The 17,403-nt window shown below is 34.8% G+C and overlaps 1 protein-coding gene across 4 annotated transcripts in view; it reads left to right on the plus strand.

Annotated features, from left to right (window-relative positions):
* Positions 1-17,403, plus strand: part of LRMDA (leucine rich melanocyte differentiation associated) — a 656,306-nt gene that overhangs the window by 510,452 nt on the left and 128,451 nt on the right. The gene's annotated exons all lie outside the window — the stretch shown is intronic.

Raw genomic sequence — 17,403 nt, forward strand, 5'->3', positions numbered from 1 at the left:
TTTCAAAATCATACATCTTTATTTTCAGAAATAATGTTCTTTAAATTAAGTGTTATGTTCCTTAAATGCTCAGAGTTTTCTGTTTTGTTTCCTTACGAATTAAATTCCATTTCTTATTCCTTAAATTCATTAAAGAGAAGATCATAGAAAATATGAAGGTGAAAAGTAGCATATAGGAGACTGTTCTAGTATCCTACAGTTTTCAAAGAAACATATTCTTAACTCCCACTGAAGATGACATTTAGAAATTCAAACACAATTCAGATGTATTCAAAAGCACACCGTGGTGTCTTCTGGGAATTACACTTTATAAAGTTAAAGACAAAATTGTATATGTTCATGCTTATTAACAGCAACCACCTTATACTTTACCTCATCGCTCTTTAAGTATGAGGCATCTTACAGAAAATTAATGCAGGAGTAGATGAAAACCAAACCACATTAATACCACACAAAATGCTCTAAAAAAATTAGAAGCAGGATGTAAAACTGTATTAAAACAGATACAATGTGTGCTAGAACACATGACAAAATGGGTGCAACAGATGAAGAAATGGATACAGCATGCTGAGGGCTTAATGCAACATACAGCAAAATTGATCTACCTCACACTAGAATAAATAAAACATGGCATAATACATGCATTTTAATGAATTGAATAAAGCATATAAGAGAATTGATTAGAATGTGTACCGAACTGAAAAACATAAAATAAAACATAATACTGTGCATTGAATCAAATAAAAATATAGCAGATTGAACTATATTGAAATTACTAAAAAAAAAGGGGCTGGATCAAAACTATGCTCAATTGAAATAAAGAAAATATGTGATGTATAAAGCTCAGGAAAACCCTGGGTACGAGTCCATCAGGATCACTGGCTCATTTAATTGTGTAGCTGGGTGCCACAAGAACAGATCATTAAAGTACAGGGTTTGGATAAAAAAGATGTATGAGTCATATCTGGCTCTGCTGGAAAAACTTTTAATTTGATTTTATCAAACCCACTTATTCTCTCTCAAGTGCTTTTATATCCCACCTTCTTTTGCCCTTTCCCCTTGCCTTTATTCCTCACCTTGTCCCCATTACTCTTCTTTCCACCTTCCCTTATACCTTCCCACACATGCTCTTCCTTGTTCTCATGTGCCCTTTCATTTGCTTCCACGTTTCCTCTTTCACATCTCTTGTCCTCTCTCCCTCTCTCTCACGTCCTCATGCTCTTTTGCACCTGCTTTTTCAGATATTTGTTTGTGCCTCTCACACTCGTGCAACTCTCTTTCTTCCTTCCTCTCTCAATACTGTCTGGGTAATAAGTGATTCCTGTGTCCTGGTTGCCTGAATATATAAACAATTGAGTGGACTGATAGAAGCGTTTATCAGATGAGCTATAAACTTGATTTGAAGTCAGATACGAAAATCCCAATATTTTCTGTGATGATGACTGTGTACAGAAATGGAAATTTCACAACAAAACTTCTCTCTCTAGGCTTGTTTGCATCTGAGCAGACAACCTGCCTGCTCTACTCTTCTCATGTTTTGTTCAGATATGGAGTTTGAGCTTGACTGAAACATTTTTCTTCCAATTCAGCCAATAAAAATTAGACCTGAAGTTTGGATTTTACTTGTTCCATACTGTGAATATATGATCTATGTTTTGGCTGTTTTATTGAGCACAGAGATTCATTGGTCTCATTGTTTTTCTTTGGTTTGTTTATATCACAAGCTTTAAAAAAGGCTTTGTCAAAGACAGATTTTAACCTTTACATTTTCTTTTTTCTTATTTGTTTTCTTTTCCCTTTTCCTTTTTTTCTTTTCCCATTTCCTTTTTTCCCCTTCCTGCCAGTCTGTCTGCCTTTCTTCCTTTCTGCCTACCTTTCTGCCTGCCTTCCTTCCTTCCTCCCTCCCTTGTTCCCTCCCTTCCTTCCTGTCTCCCTCCCTCCCCCAATAAAGTCTTAAAATTGGAAGGCCAATAAGATCCTATCTTTGTCATTGTATTTCTTAGCTATTAATCTCAGACTGTAAATGAAAACTGTATTCCTGCCAAGGCTGGCTTCAAAAGTTTGCCCTCCTAGGTTTATTTTACTGTTACTCTTTATTCTAAATGATGTGCACGTTCTGGTTTAGTCACAGCTGATGATGACTTGTTAATTTTCTAGTTATGTAACACTTGACATAGGAAGTCCTCAGTTAAAGAGAGAGGGACAAGAGAACCTTGATTTTGCTTGTTTCATACTAGGTCTGTGTAAAAGGAAATCAACTTCTGTAGCTATATGGTCATGAACTGTTTTAAGGAAAGCAATGCTTAAGGATTTTTATCTTCAAAGAACATCGAGGTGTGGATCTCAGCAGAATACCAGAGCTCTTTGAGTAATCAGGTTGGTATGCTATCTCCATTTTGGCAAGTGTGGCAGGCTGTGTAGAGCAAAGCAATTGATGCTGTAGACTGTCCCACTATGGGCATTAGACTAACTGAAAAGTGGAGTACTTTGTTTTATATTCTGTATCCCTGTGATGCATACACAGAGTAGTGCCTGGAGAGAGCGTGCACCATATTGAATGGCTGGTTGTTAGAATTTGAAGAAAATTTATTTCTTCCATATACTGTTTTAAAATTACTTTATTAGAGAACACAAACTGTTCTATCAATTCACCCAGAATTCTTGAATCTGTTTTCCAATAAATATAGTCTTAAATAAATACTGATTAAACAGAAGTATGATATGCAGAATGCTTTATATGCTTGCAGAATGCACCATATACTGCAAATTTTAGCCAGCTTAGATTTTGTTTTACTCCCAGCACTTACAGTTCAGAATTGTTTTAGTAATTTTCAATGGCTGTACAAATTTTGAGCTGTGATCTCCAGCTGCAACTCTGTCTTTTTCTGCAAGGATGTCCTGTGACCTTGGTGGGGATTTTTTTTTGCATTTCATTTTACTTTGTTAATATTTTTGGTAGCTTCTGTTCTCATTGCTCTTTACCATTCTTTCTGAGGGGTAGCTGACAGTATGTCAACAGACAAGGGAAAAATACTCCTAACTTAACCTTTAGTGCTTATATCTCTGACACTTGTTGACCAATCCAATCCAATCCACTAAATAAGCATTAGTCAACTGTATACTGAAAACAGACACAACTCTCCATCAAATGGAGAGACCTTAAGCTTTAACAGCAGGAATAGAACAGCCTTCAAAATGTAAAGGAATCTGTTGTAATTTTTAAACATTCAATCTGTATTAATTCCTGTGACAGTTATCCCTTAAGTAATTTCATGCAGTTGCACACTTCTCAACTTTCGCGGCTTTCATGTGGAGATCATGATTTTTTTCTGATTGAAATATTTCCCCCATTTCTCATACTTGTATTCATACTGGAAATGTTTTGAATCAGAAAAAAAATACTTAAAGAAGTTCACAGGTAACAGCTTAAACAACTGGTAGTTCCTTTAAGTCACTTTAACTGTAACTCTTCTGGTATTCTAATACTCTTGGTTTAAATGGATTCACTGGCTGCTACTGAGTAACTTTTTAAGTCAGACCCACCATCTCTTAGTTCCAGTGTAAGTTTATTCAATACAGTTTAGTAAATTCCTGAGGTTAATACAAGTAAGTGAGCAAAACAAAACTTTTGTTTTTTTTTTTTTGGAGGGGGGTGATGCGGAGGCGGGGAGGGCTACTTCTTGATCTCTTCCATAGACTCCCTTTCACAAATTCTTTTCCAAAGCTGTTACTTTTGATAGAGAAATTTTAAGTAGTTGTCTGCTCTGGATTTGGAAGCTTAATCTGCAGAGGGTATGTTTGTGTCCTGATCTAACAGATCTTTTCTGGAGCAGCTGAGAGAGTAAATGAAAATTTAGTGTAGTTAAAGAAACAAACATAATGTGCATGCATAGCTTCAATGTAATGCTTCTGTTGTAATAATTTTCATGAGCCAACCTTACAGTGACTTTGTCTGCTGACCTCTGAAAACTTAGCCATAATGTAGTATGAGTCTTGAATTTACTTCTCCAAAGAGTGTAATCTTTGCCTGCACTGCGAATCATCTTTGCCCTTTTTACCACTGAGCTAAATTATGAAGGCGTATTTTATAATTTTCACGTTTTTCATAGTTTTTATTTTTGACACTGGTTCTCCATCAAGGACATCACTTCACTTCATTTCAAACTATGGCCACAATGACTATGTCCATTTCCAGCTACCATAAACCAGTCATAGATCAGGAAAAACTGTTGTGCTGCTTAAAACTGCTGAAATGAGCTTTAGAGCATCATGCTTACAAGAATGTCAGCCTGCCACAAAGTAAATCAGCAAAGTGTCCTTAAACCTTTGCTGTATCAGGGACATCTCTGACTTTGTGGTTGAAGCCTGGTTATTCATTTTACTGCCCTATTTCCTCCCATCTCAACACACACATGTGATTATTATTTTGTTTGGACACTGCATCATGCTTTTTTCTGCTTTATTTATGGCTGGTAATTATAGGTTTTATTGCTTACTGCTCTTTAGATTTTGTCTGGAAATATTAAATGAAACTTCTGGTGGCTTCTAGGCTCTGAAAGGCCACAGATTTACATTAATGCTCTAGGAACTGTGAGTTTATTTTACAGTATTACTAGATGTTAATTCTACAGATTTTACCATTCCTATTACTGCCTTTCTGGAGATGTTTTATCTCTCATTTTGAGGTCAAAGTTCATGTGTTGTAAGCAATCATCCCTGGAGATTGCCACTTAATAATGATGCTGAGTAGTAGGGCAACGTCGGATCTATTGGTTATATTTGCGCTGTTTGAATCTGGCCTGGTGTTATTTGGCTGGGAAATACTCTGTGTCCTATGCAAATTTGCATAAGCCCAGTGTATTTCTTATTGTTTGCTATTCAGTGTCATGCAAGACCATTTTTATTATGTCCAGTTCTTGCTGACCCATCTCTAAGGTGATAACATAAATTTATTCCCTGATAGCCCTAAACTCTTGTCAGAACCTTCTAGGAGTTGGGTTCTTGTCTGCTATAAGGAGAGGCTGTGTTCCACTGTAACCTTTAAAATAGCCAAAAGCTGAGTAGGAGTACCTGGCAGGGTTAAAAATCCTAGGTCATATTTCCATTGCTAAGCAACAATTTATTCCTGTTACTACTGAATCTCAAGGAGATAGGAAGAAGGAGATTATTTGGAGATTTGGAGATCATTGTAACTTGAAGTAGTTAGGGAAGTGACTTGAAGACAGTGTAATTGATTGTGATTGCTTAATTGGGGTCTGAATTTTTTCTGTGTTTTTTTTTTTTCATTCTCTCTGACAAAGTAGGGTTGAGAGTAATTTTTTTTCCCCATCTGTTACTGACCTTACATAGCAAGTTCAGTGCATGAAAAATAGATCAGAAAAAAGTTTTCATTTTTATGCTGTACGGTGTCCCAATTTCTGCAACACTTGTATTGAATCTGTTTGTATATCAGCGATTATTTTCAGGGATATATTGGCTTTCTCGTGAAATGTATTATCTTTTGTTAATATGATTTAATCCTCAAACATAATTTAATTTTGAATTACATTTTGCACTGGTATATTTTTATTCTTCTGTAAGACTACAAAAAAAAAAGAAAGAAACCACAAAACACATTTTCAAAAACTTTGATTTTGAAATGCGTTCAGAGAATCTTCAGATTAGGACAATTTAGAAACAAGATAGGGAGGCCAGAGCAATAGAATAACACGTACTTATATTAAAGATCCCCTGTATAGCTATGAATTAAATGACAGTTTACAAATACATTAATAACCAATTTATTCTGTGATCAAAGAGGACATATTTGAATTTTATGGAATATACCTTACATTCTTCATTAACAGCAACATAGCTAAATCCTGATTTCATAAATGTAAATTTCAAATTATCATCAAATTTTGTGCTCTAGGTACTACTTTGGGAACATATTTTTCTACATGGAGAGAGAAAGAAATGACTTGAAGGCAGTGGTATTCTGAGCTCTGGTTGTGGATTGTTTGTCCTAAATTTCTTTTAAATAGCTGCAAAGTATTCTTACAAGATGACTGCAAGTCAATCTTGTAATTTCTTTTTTGGAGTGTCTTTTGCTTGTTTCCTTATATTTGCCAATTGTCTGTTCAGGTGGATAGGGTTGTCACACAGGGTGCATAACAGTGACAGAGTAAATCAAGTGTTAAGTAGGCCATAATAATTTACATAATCCTTTTGCAAATCCTTCTAATTGCATTTGTTAATGACTTAGATGGAACATTAGGAGAATATCATAGGAAAACCATATTAATGGAAGCCTAATGTTTCAACTTCTTGAGTTGTTCACAACTGATTTTAATTATAGATTTACTTGCACAAGTTATATTGATAAACAACTTTTAAAATCTTGTAACATTAAAAATAAAATCTAATAAATAATATCATTAATATAATTAATAAAATTTATCAACAATGCTCTCTAAAGTGATTAATAGGTTGTATCTTCAACTTGGAGAGAATAAGAAAGCACTATACTGTCTTTTATGAGTTGTATGAGTTTGCCTCTAAGTGTAGAAAATTCCTAATGGCTCAAATCATTGAAATTAAACAGAAAACTCCAGCATAGCATAAGTTATTTGTAAAATGTTTTGTTCTTGACTATTTATTTTGGAAATATGCCTGCTAAGATGGCAGAGTCCTGTTAAACTACCTGTAACAATACTGTCATGTTGCAGTCCTTGAGCATCTGCAGCCTGGTCTTTTCAGTGGTTCAGAAAAAGAAAGAAGGGGCCTGTGACAGCACTAGAAGAACATAAAATACAACAAATAATCATATAAAGTCTCCAAATTATAGTTTATTAGCTCAGGTGATGAGAGGGACTTCTGTATGGTATATCCTCCCTGCCTTTGCTCCCATTTTTTTTGTTGGGTTTTATTTTGTTTGAGTTTTTTAGCTTGTATAATCTCTTTAAGAGCTCAGAACTATAATGCCAGGTTTTGATTTATGTAATTTGTTTTGTGGGTTTAGATTTATTCACTCACAAGGAGAAAGATGGGATACTGCTTCTTAATTAAGTAAATTTACACCTAGAATGAATTATTCTTATTTATAAAGAAGCAAGTGAAGCATTCTGAAAGATTGCTTATGCTCCTTTAAACAAGCTGTAATTTTACCAACCTGAATAATTAATCAAAACAAGATTGTTCTGCTCACAACAGCATCCTCAGAAATGGTGTGCTGTGTTATGTTACCTTACCTCTAAACAGTATTCTTCACTGGAATGAAGTTGACATCTAGAAATTAGTATGTGACTGTTTCTATGAACTAAATGCTTAAATTCTTTATAAAGATGAGGAATTACCTGTGTTACTTCTACTTCATCTCTGGCATATTTTATTTGAGGCATTCAGACACTAATATATCTTAGGAGGCATTCTGTAAACTGAGGAAGTAACAGATCACATCGATATTTTCTCATTCCATGTTTTTCTTGTTCTCTGCCAGGATTTGAAGCTCTGTACTCCTATTTTCAATATCATCACTAAATGACAGTTGTGTAGTGTATTACCTTTTACTCCTGCATGGAGGGACTTCTGTAACATGAAAGGAGATTTAGTTTCTAGGTCTTTGGGTCAGAGACTGTGTCTTCCCTTTTGTCTCTGTATCGTGGTTACAGAGAAATGAAATTAATGGTGTTCCATGAAATAGGAACATGTAATAAGTTTTCAGCTCATGAGAAATGAGTACCTGTCAAAATCCTCTATATGAATAAGATCATATTCCGTGTTCCTTATTTCTCTTTGTACTGTCTCCTAGTGGACAAAATCAGTTATGCTTATCCAGCTAGGAAGGTACCTAAATATCTGGGCATCTTTTACTTGTTTTAGGTCTACTTTATGTCCTATAAAACAGGGTTTGTGTGTATAGGAATTGAACTTTTGCTACATGCAGTTTAAATAAAAATTCCCTTGCAGAATTAATGCCTGTGGCATAGTAAACCACCCATATGTGGATAAATGCAAAGAGTAAAGAGCAGAGGAGATGGTAACAAGGAATTTGATTTTGATTGGAACCTTAGGGGCACAGTCTTATAAGTTTACCTCATCCTTCAAGAACTTTAGTAGAATGAATCCTCTGTGATCATCTTGTGGTTTATGAAGACCCTAAGTCAAAGTTGGGATGATTTTGCTGTTGTATAGATAGGAATTAAATATTGAAACATAGAATTTAATGTTTTTAGAGTTTTAAACTTTGACTGAAATTATATATGACATCAATAAAAGTGAATATGTAGATTTTCCTCATTATTTTATCATTCCACTTTTCCCTTTCTGCCTTAAAGAAGGGTGGGAAGTGAATAGACACTTGTGTTCGTATGCGTCTCTTTATTGAAGTTTTCACTTTGTTATGGAAAATTATCCATAATGTCCAAATGATGTTATAGTAGGAGATCAGTTAATAAAATTCGAAATTTATATTGTGGTTTGGAAAGTACAAATATTTTTGATTTCTCTCACGACTAGAGTGTGAAGGGAAGATACCATACGGTTTAATAAATTTTTGGCCAAATTGTTGGTTTTCTTCCTCTAAAGTATTTTAGTAGCTCAGTTTAGTTCTAGTAATTAGTTCTAGATGCACAGAAGTTTGTCTTTTTACACAATCTTTTTTTTTTCCCTTGAATTTCCTTTAAGGATTTCAGAAACTCTTCCAGAACTCTAGAATCCAAACACATTCAGTGGATGCTGTGTCTCTTGGGATATTCAAAGCCTACTGAGTAACATTGTATCAAGTTGTAGATGGTATATGAAATAATAAAGTTTATCCATTGCACAGAAAGTGCACAAGAAGTACTATAAAATTTCCATTTTCTCATGGTAACTTTTTTCTCAGTTTTGGGGAGTGTCTTTTATCGGTACTGTATTCTCAAAATCCTGCAGCTGTTTAGTTGTATCTACTTTCTATGATTATCTTCTTTGCCCATTTCCCCTTCTTTGCTGAATTTTCAATTTTTTCCATGTAGGAGAGAAATGTAGAAAAGTCCTTGATGTAGAAGTACCTAATTATTTGATCATAACTGAAGGAAAACTTAACCTGTACTTCCCATTTCCTATTCTTGAGTAGTTTCATAACTAATTTCAGAAATGTAAATTCAGAAAGATACTAAAGATCTGCTTGTTTTTAAACATGTTCCAAAGTCTTCAAAAAACATTTATCTACTTTAGAAATAGGGATAGACAGTGGGGGGTATTCAAGTGTTTTATTTATTCTTACATTATTCTTTCACAAATGAAAAATAATTTAAAATGTTTTTCTTGCATACTATGTGAAGATTGTTCCAAACACCATGAGCCATCTAAATCCTAGACATTGCGTTTGATTTTTGTTTTCTCTTTTTCTCTCTCTCCAGAAAGAAAAAATGTCTTGAATCAGTTATTAGAAGAGTTCATAACTAGTGTCAGACTAGTATAACTCTCAGAAGAAGGTCTAAAATAAACCAAGCTGATTCTTCTTCAAAAGGAAAACAACAGCCCTTAAAATGAAAACAACTGTCCTTCAGACTTACCCTTCACACATAGTCTTTGATCAAAACCATTAGACCTCTAGTTAAGGTTAAGAGTGTAGCTTTGTAACATTAAAAAGAAAAAGAGTACAAAGCCCCCCCCCCCCCCCAAAAAAAAAAAAAAACTCAAAAAACCAAAACCATAGGAAAAACAAAGCTAGCTGGAGAAAGTCACAATTTTACTGTAGTTTTAGTTCTAACTGCAAGAATAAACTCGACAGTGTGGCTCTTTGTCTTGTGAACCTGTGTAGGTACTTTGTGTCTGTTCTCTCTGAGTGATGCGGAAATTCATTTTGCTCCATTCTGCTATAAAAGGCATAATTGTTGCATCTTTGCAACATTTTGCACCTTGACATCTTGTTCCTTGGCTGTGATGGCACCTTAACTCCATCAGAACTTTGAGGGAAATTTTCCTTTCTTCCTTTTACAGAGCTGCCACTAAAACCATTATTCAGTTTGTAAATCACACAGATTTTTAGATTTTAAGTTAAAAACCCAAACATTGAATAAACTCGAGAATCAAACAACAAAAAAAAATAGATTAGGTCTGTGTACATAATTTTCCTGGTGCCCAGTTATGCCCGCTTGAGTGAGCTCAGTTGTCCATAGCAGTAGTGGCCACCTCCCCTCCAAAGCCAGAGGATACCGTGAGGACACAGAGACCTTCACTGTTGCTCTCTAACACCTTGCTAATTTCAAAATACAACACAAAGGGTTTCTCAACTTTCAGTTTCCCTAAATAGTTTTGAGGTCATCCCTGAGTCATCAACCTTTTCCACATGTTTTCTACCATGATTTCTTTTCCCATGCCCCATAAGTACAGTTAGCGTAGGTTTTAAAGCTGAGTTTCCTTGGCATAATTAAGAGTACATTTTTTTCATTTCTGACCAGTAATGCTTTTTTTCTGAATTTTTACCAGCCCTACCTGTTTGCTCCGACTCTTTGCCAGGATAGCAGGGAGCTGGTATTTTCAGATTGGTTTATTTGACTCTTTTTTTTCTTAGGCCTCTTTTCCCCACTTGCATTTTTATGATGAGGAATTCCTGCTTTTTTTGTGTTGATTACACTTAATTATTAACCTTTCAGAGGTTTATACAGCTGATTCATTACATATTAATGAAATATATAATATTTATACCTTAATTTTTATGAAGACAAACTAACAGAATTGCATACAAATGTTTTAAAAAGTCACATCACCACAAATGTCAAACCATTTTTCCCTGTTGTTAGGGTCATTGCCTGTCTCTAATAAAAGTAAGTCAGTTGCATAGAGTCAAAAGCCACTCCATATTTTAATTAATACTCTAACTTTTATGTGTTGAAAAAGCTATTTGGTCTCATAGCAGTGGCTGGGTTATATTTGCTTTCATTTCAGGAAGAATGTGTGCATGGGGAAGAGGGTGAAAGAAGGTTAAAATAAAAATTATGGAGTACTTACAAATGTGCATGTTCTCATGCAGACCAGTTTTATGTCTATAATAACCCAAAGTAAGTAGCTGTATTCATGCCTCTGTCAATCTGCCCACTTTGATTTGTATGGAATGCATAGCTTAAATTTTCTGTTGCACTGCACTACTGACAATGTTTTAACTGATGTGAAGACTCCTTGGAAAGAGTAACTTTTATTCATGTTGGGGGTGAAAAAGCATTCAGTTATCCCCACCCACTGATTATGACTGCCTCATATGTTTTTGTGTCTATGCAATAAATATGCATGCAAAATGCAATTTTAGAATCTTCAAAACAAAATAATTTTAACGGCAAGTCTAATCAACAGTGTTTTACTTACTATACTTCTCGGCTTTGATAATGAGGCATTTTTTTTTCCACAAAAAACAATTCTGTATCATTTTAAACACATTAAAATAGTGTTTTAGAGGGAAAGTTATTTATTTTTAAGCAGGACATTTCATATTCCCATGAAGTTTCTGTATTTGTATGAAGTTTACTGCTGTCCCCAGATGTCAGCAATCAAAATCTGCATAAATATATTTTGTGAAAATCTGTTGGCAGCTGCTCTCCAGTCAGGTTTCGCAAGATATTAGCCTGTCTTTGAGTTTATGACAAAGTTAAAAATTATTCATTAAACTGACCTGCAGTATATTCAGTAACTGTAAAATTGCCTTGCAGTTCTATTTGGTTTGTAGATGTGATCACAAGTAAATTTTTAACTTAATTAATTGGCCGTTTCTGTTGACAAGAAATTTATGTGGTAATAATTTGCTCGAAATAGATGCCGACTGTAGGAAATGAGATATCCATCATAGGCTTGTGTTCCACCAGCTGCACAGTGGCTATTATGAAAGTATTTCAGGCTGCGACGACCCCACTGTTTGTGCAGTCAGGATTATATATACCCACGATCCATTGCCTGCCTGAGAGGCGCTCATGGAGGTCTATGATAACAAAGACTTTGTGATTTATGGCTTGCTGTGAAAGCAGAGCTTGATGAGATTAAACAATTTCATAGCACAAGTGTTTCTTAAGACCTGATTTGTAGTTGCAAGCTGATGGTAAATCACATTTATATATCTGAAAGCATGCTCAGCAGAGGAGTGCAATTACAGTTTAAGACAGCTACTTTTTATTTAATTTTTATCCTGCTTTTGTCTCTTTTATATCCCCTTCGTCTGCAAACCATTCACCTTCACAAGTCCTTTCTTGGTTAGAAGGCCAGAGACTGAAGTCACTGATGTTCCTGTTCTGTGTGAACTCTTATTTAAAAAGAAGAAGAAAATATATCTCTGAGTCATTTCAGAGTCACATTTACTGGTTCATCTTGGCTGACCTGGGTTACTGGCATCAGCTACAGTTCTTGATTTGCTATCGTGTACAAAAGCAAGCATACTTTTAGACAATTTCTAGTCAGGCAAATATATTTACATTTTAAATAGAATGGTTAAAACATAGAGTAAAAGAAATCAGGTTTAGTGCCTTGCACTTTGCATTTTGTATCTAATTTTTGACTTCCTTTTTTCTTACACACAATAGAAGACTGCTTGTACTGATAACGACCTGCTTTGGGTTTGAATAGGAATTGGCATTATCAGTGACATATCTGCTATGCTTCATAAGCAGCTCCTGCTAAATATTGCACTAAAGCTGTTTGTATCAATATTAAACCACGATTTGTGGGGCTGAGTGGTTCAAAAACACAATCAAATTATCATGATACACTTGGCTTAGATTCACATGTTTATTACTCTTTTGACTCAAGATGAGGTTGGAGTCCAACATGAAATCCCCAATCAAACTGAATATTTTCAGCTGTTTCTACAAAAAGTCTTTCATGTTGTTAAACACATTAACAGCAGAGAAGTAGCATAAGCTAAGTGAATTACTAAAAGTCTTTCTCCATTTGCTGTTTTAATAGAAGACCAAGTTTCTCAATATGCCAAACATCTCCTGTGGGGCCGTGAGCAGCTTCTCAACTCCCATCTGCTCTCCCCAAAGCCTCTCATCATCTCTAGTCAGAAGGCCAAGGTTAGTTTTGTAGTGAGAGAGGTGGCGAAGAGACTTTTCTTAATGCAGTTTCTACACTCTAAATTCTTTTGTTTATGCATCACACTCCTTGGAATAAATTTCGGGACCACAAATAAAAACAATAACCATATTGCACGATCAAATACAAGGAGAAGACTGACTGTCAAGAGGGTATTCTTTAAATTGCTTTGTAATGACTCAGTGCTAAAACCTCATAAGGAACTTGAGAGGTAAATGCATGCTTTTACAGATGTTTAGATGTTAGAGATCTTAACAATGAGAAGTATAACTCAGATAGGCATATTGTTTTACAGTCAATTTTTCACACCTGTTTCTCATCACATACAGTCCACTTGGAGTTACATGTTGGAATGATAGAAATTGAGATGTCTTTGCTATAGTATCTAGGAAGTATTCATAAGGGATTATGCTTAAAAAATAAAATTACTTACAAAGTATTTTTCATTATTTTGGATATTTTCCCCACAAATTTTCCGCTGAATTTCAAGTTCAAAATTTTAGTCAGGTAATAAAGATTTCACTGGAAAAAGCACAAAAGTTAAATGGACATATTTCACAGTGAAATCCTCTATTCCATATACACACTCCCTGACATATTAATTGTGAAATAATAGAATGGAAGACCATGCTTATGAAATGTTTAATTTTTCTCAATGGAGTGATGAGCTTTTGAAAGTATGTGTGGGTTTATCCAAAATTATTTAAAATGAAAAGCTTATCATGCCTCTCGTGGGTCTTGGATAAGGTCTGTGATTCTATCAAGTTTTAAACCAGAATTTAAAAACATTGAGAAAATAAATTAAAACCTCATGACATCACTGTTAGACCAATACTTGAATTGCATATGTAGTAACTGAGATTACTAATCTGTTTTGCCCCAGATGCTTATAATTTTCTTCTAAATAGGACAGAATAGTCAACAAAATAGGATTATAAACTCTGTATTTGAGATATAGAAAAAAAGTTTCATAGAGAAAAAGGCAACTCCCCACTACTATTTTCCATCAGGTAGTAAGTATCAGATTTTACCTTCTGTCTTTAATCAATGAGAGAAAAATGGGGAAAATATTTCCTTTGCTTTTAGCAGATGAGGACTTTTTTTGAAATACCCTATAGGATGTTTGGTATTTCCCTAAGCCATGGACAAACACTGAAGAATAATCAAAATTAGCTCCTGAGGCGGAATGCCTTGTGCTACAAAAATGAATTATCAGCCCTTTTCCCACTCATCTTTGACAAATGTCCCCCCTGCCCCCAAGTTACTTTTCCTAGGGGAAGCCAGTGTACCAGAACGTGGTGTAAGAAGTTGAAGGGGTGATGTAAGTGGTGGTATGTGAGGTGAAGTTAAAAAAAAGGAAAAAGAATGTTTGGCTTCTGCTGACATTAGTCAGGTGCCTTGGGTTCGTTCAGGCTGTTCAACACATCTGCATTTGAGATGATCTCTTTATTACCAGGTCTGACTCTCCTATTTCATTTTTTGCTTACAGAGAACATTCTATGGAAAGGCTGCTTGGTGCTGCATCTACTTATAACCTCCTCCAAAAAAAAGTTTACTCTAGTTCTTCTCCTTAAATTTAGTTTAATCCCCTTAGGCTTTTCAAAGGACCTGACATAATAAAAAATGCGCTCAACACTATTCAGTCCTGCAGAACTGGAATGTTGGAAATAATTTGGTGGCTTAGGATAGTGTAATTTTAGGATTTTGGGTATAAGCATTAGTGTTTCTTGATCAGAGTTCTGACAGATTGTGATGTCGGACAGCTATGCTTTTTGGTGAAAACTGGTTGTTGGGCGATGTTTGGCGACTTTTTAAATTTTATTTCTGTGTTGTTCTTTTTGTTTTTTTTTTTTCTTTTTTATCAACATGTCTGCCAAGAAGTGTGACAGAGTACATGCTGATTTTTTTTGAAACTTTTTTCTGGTGATTGTACTAATTTGAATCTCTATATTATCTACTCGTATAGTTTTTAAAACCATATCTGCAGTGTTATTCTTAGTCATAAGAATTAAGACAATATGATGCAGCTGAAATGCTGCAAGCAGGTGCAGTGCCACAACAGAAAAATATTTTTTTCCACAATCTTATTTGTAAGCATTAATACAAACAATCTTTGCAGAACAGACTATAATAATATAGACCCAATATAAATGTGAATTTCAAAATCTATTTCATTTAGCAAATCATGTCACCTTCTTGTGATGTAATTTCCTTAAAATTATTTGTGAAAAATTATTTCTGGGTTTTTAGGCCTCTCCACATACTAAAACCATTTTATTTTCCATTTACATTTACTCTCTGGTTTTTTGTTTGTTCGGGTTTTTTTTGTTTTCTTCTCTTTTCATTTTTCTTTCCTTTTTTTCCCTTTATTCCTGTTTCTTTTAATCCCTTTCTTCTATATTCTTATCTTCTCCCCAATTATGAACTAAGAATTAGTTTTAATTCACATTGTTTTTCTTTTGAATTTTTTTTTTTTTTTGGCAAAACAGTGTGTTCAGGTGGACTTCAGCTTGCAGAGTCAAAGTTTTCTTTTTTTGATGTGAATAACAGACTCAACCTAGTGTATCAGAACAAGGAAAACATTAAAAAAATCATGACAGAAGCTTGTGAGAAATAGGAAACTAGAAACACCTGAAACCCAGATGGCAAAAGTGTGTGTTTGGCAAAAGCTGTGTTGATTTCGGGTCTTTTGAAGTGAATCTCATCCTAACATTCCTTGAGAGTAAGCTAATAGTCTCTCTGTTTGACCAGACGTGGTAGAATGGATCCATTCTCTTCCTCAAGCACAAGAGAAAGTGATTTCATTCTTTCAGGTGCTCGCCTGTGACGTAAATAAAAATAATTTTAAGTTCTGTACCTCTAAAACTGGGATATAATTATGCCAAACAGGATGTGGCCTGGCTCGATTTCAGGATTTTTAACTCATTGCTTACTCATATATTTTTGAACAATAAACCAATAATGTTTGCAGCATGCGGATGCTTTGATCTTGGCTGATTTATTACTGTAGAGTTGTGAACCTTTTGGCATAGTTCATATTTAGCTCATCTTGAACATTAAGAACACTGAATATTGAAATCTCTTTCTACTGGAGTCTGTGGCAAAACTTGTAGCATTGCATTCCTGAAATTTAAAAAAAAAGGCAGAAAGTTGGAAAAAAATTATGTCTGGAAATCAGGTTGAATCAGAGAGGTAAATTGCTTCCTTTTTGTACACCTGGAGCCTCTAGCCCTATTAGTTTACATACTGCATGTGTAGATAGTGTATATACACACAAGCAGTCCTGTATAGAACTGAGAATTCAACAGACAAGACTAACAAATTGTTGGATGGGACATGCAGAGCTGTAATAGTGGGTGCAAGGTTCATGGGAGTGTAAGGATTGGAGTGGAAGACTTGTGGTTCTACATCCAGTCACCAGTGAGTTGTGCCTTTCCTCTTCTGCCTTCAACCAAACTGGTTTTCCTTGTTGTGTGCTCTCAGAACTTCACTGCCACTGAAAGGAATGACCCTTTCCTCTACCCATGTTTTTCACTGGACTGTACAGTGGGTCTTAGTTTGTTGACCTGATGAACAATCATGTTTATGTATTATTTTCCTTTGAAAACTTTTGGACAGGTCATTCAATATGCTGTGTGCAAGTGCCAGCTTATGGGAAAGAATTAAAATGCATTTGAGGTGTGAGTGGGAGAGCTGGAAAGCATTTTTTCTTGGTGGTAATGCATCTTAACTGGCTAATCCAATTGTAAATTTACAATGTTTTAAGCATAAAGCATTATAGTGCATCCCTAGAATGACAGTGATTGTCCAGTACAAAACTCTAGCTCATAGTAGATCCAGCCTAGTTTGATTTAAGTCAACTGTCTTCTACTCTAGTTTAAATTGACTTAAGTTTCTTCATGTGGACTGTGAGTTAAGTGCTTGCCCACTGACAGTTATGGGAATGCTGGTGATGCTTCCTAATTTATTAACTTAGAAATTTGTTCAAGTGCCAAATTGAAAGGGAGAAAGTGAATTGAAATATGGTTTAATGATAAAATTCAAATCTGGTTTGACAGTGTAGATAAAGAAGAAATAAATAAGCACAGAAATTATCTTCATATACTTTGGCAACTAAATTTACGTAAATTAACAGCATACCATTATGAAGAGTTCAGCTGTATCTCTTGTTATTAAAGTTGATATTGAAATGTGTGGTATTGGATGTTCATTAAATATTTTCCTTATTTGAAAAACAGGAGTCTAGGCAATTTAAGATTTCAAAATATTTGATTTATTTTACTGTTTCACATTCATTATGTGAAATAGTAAGGCTGGCTTAAATCTTACATAAAAAGGAAACAAGACCTCATTTTCAGCTATATA

This window comes from Pithys albifrons, chromosome 9, assembly GCF_047495875.1.
Source record: "Pithys albifrons albifrons isolate INPA30051 chromosome 9, PitAlb_v1, whole genome shotgun sequence".
NCBI lineage: Eukaryota > Metazoa > Chordata > Aves > Passeriformes > Thamnophilidae > Pithys > Pithys albifrons.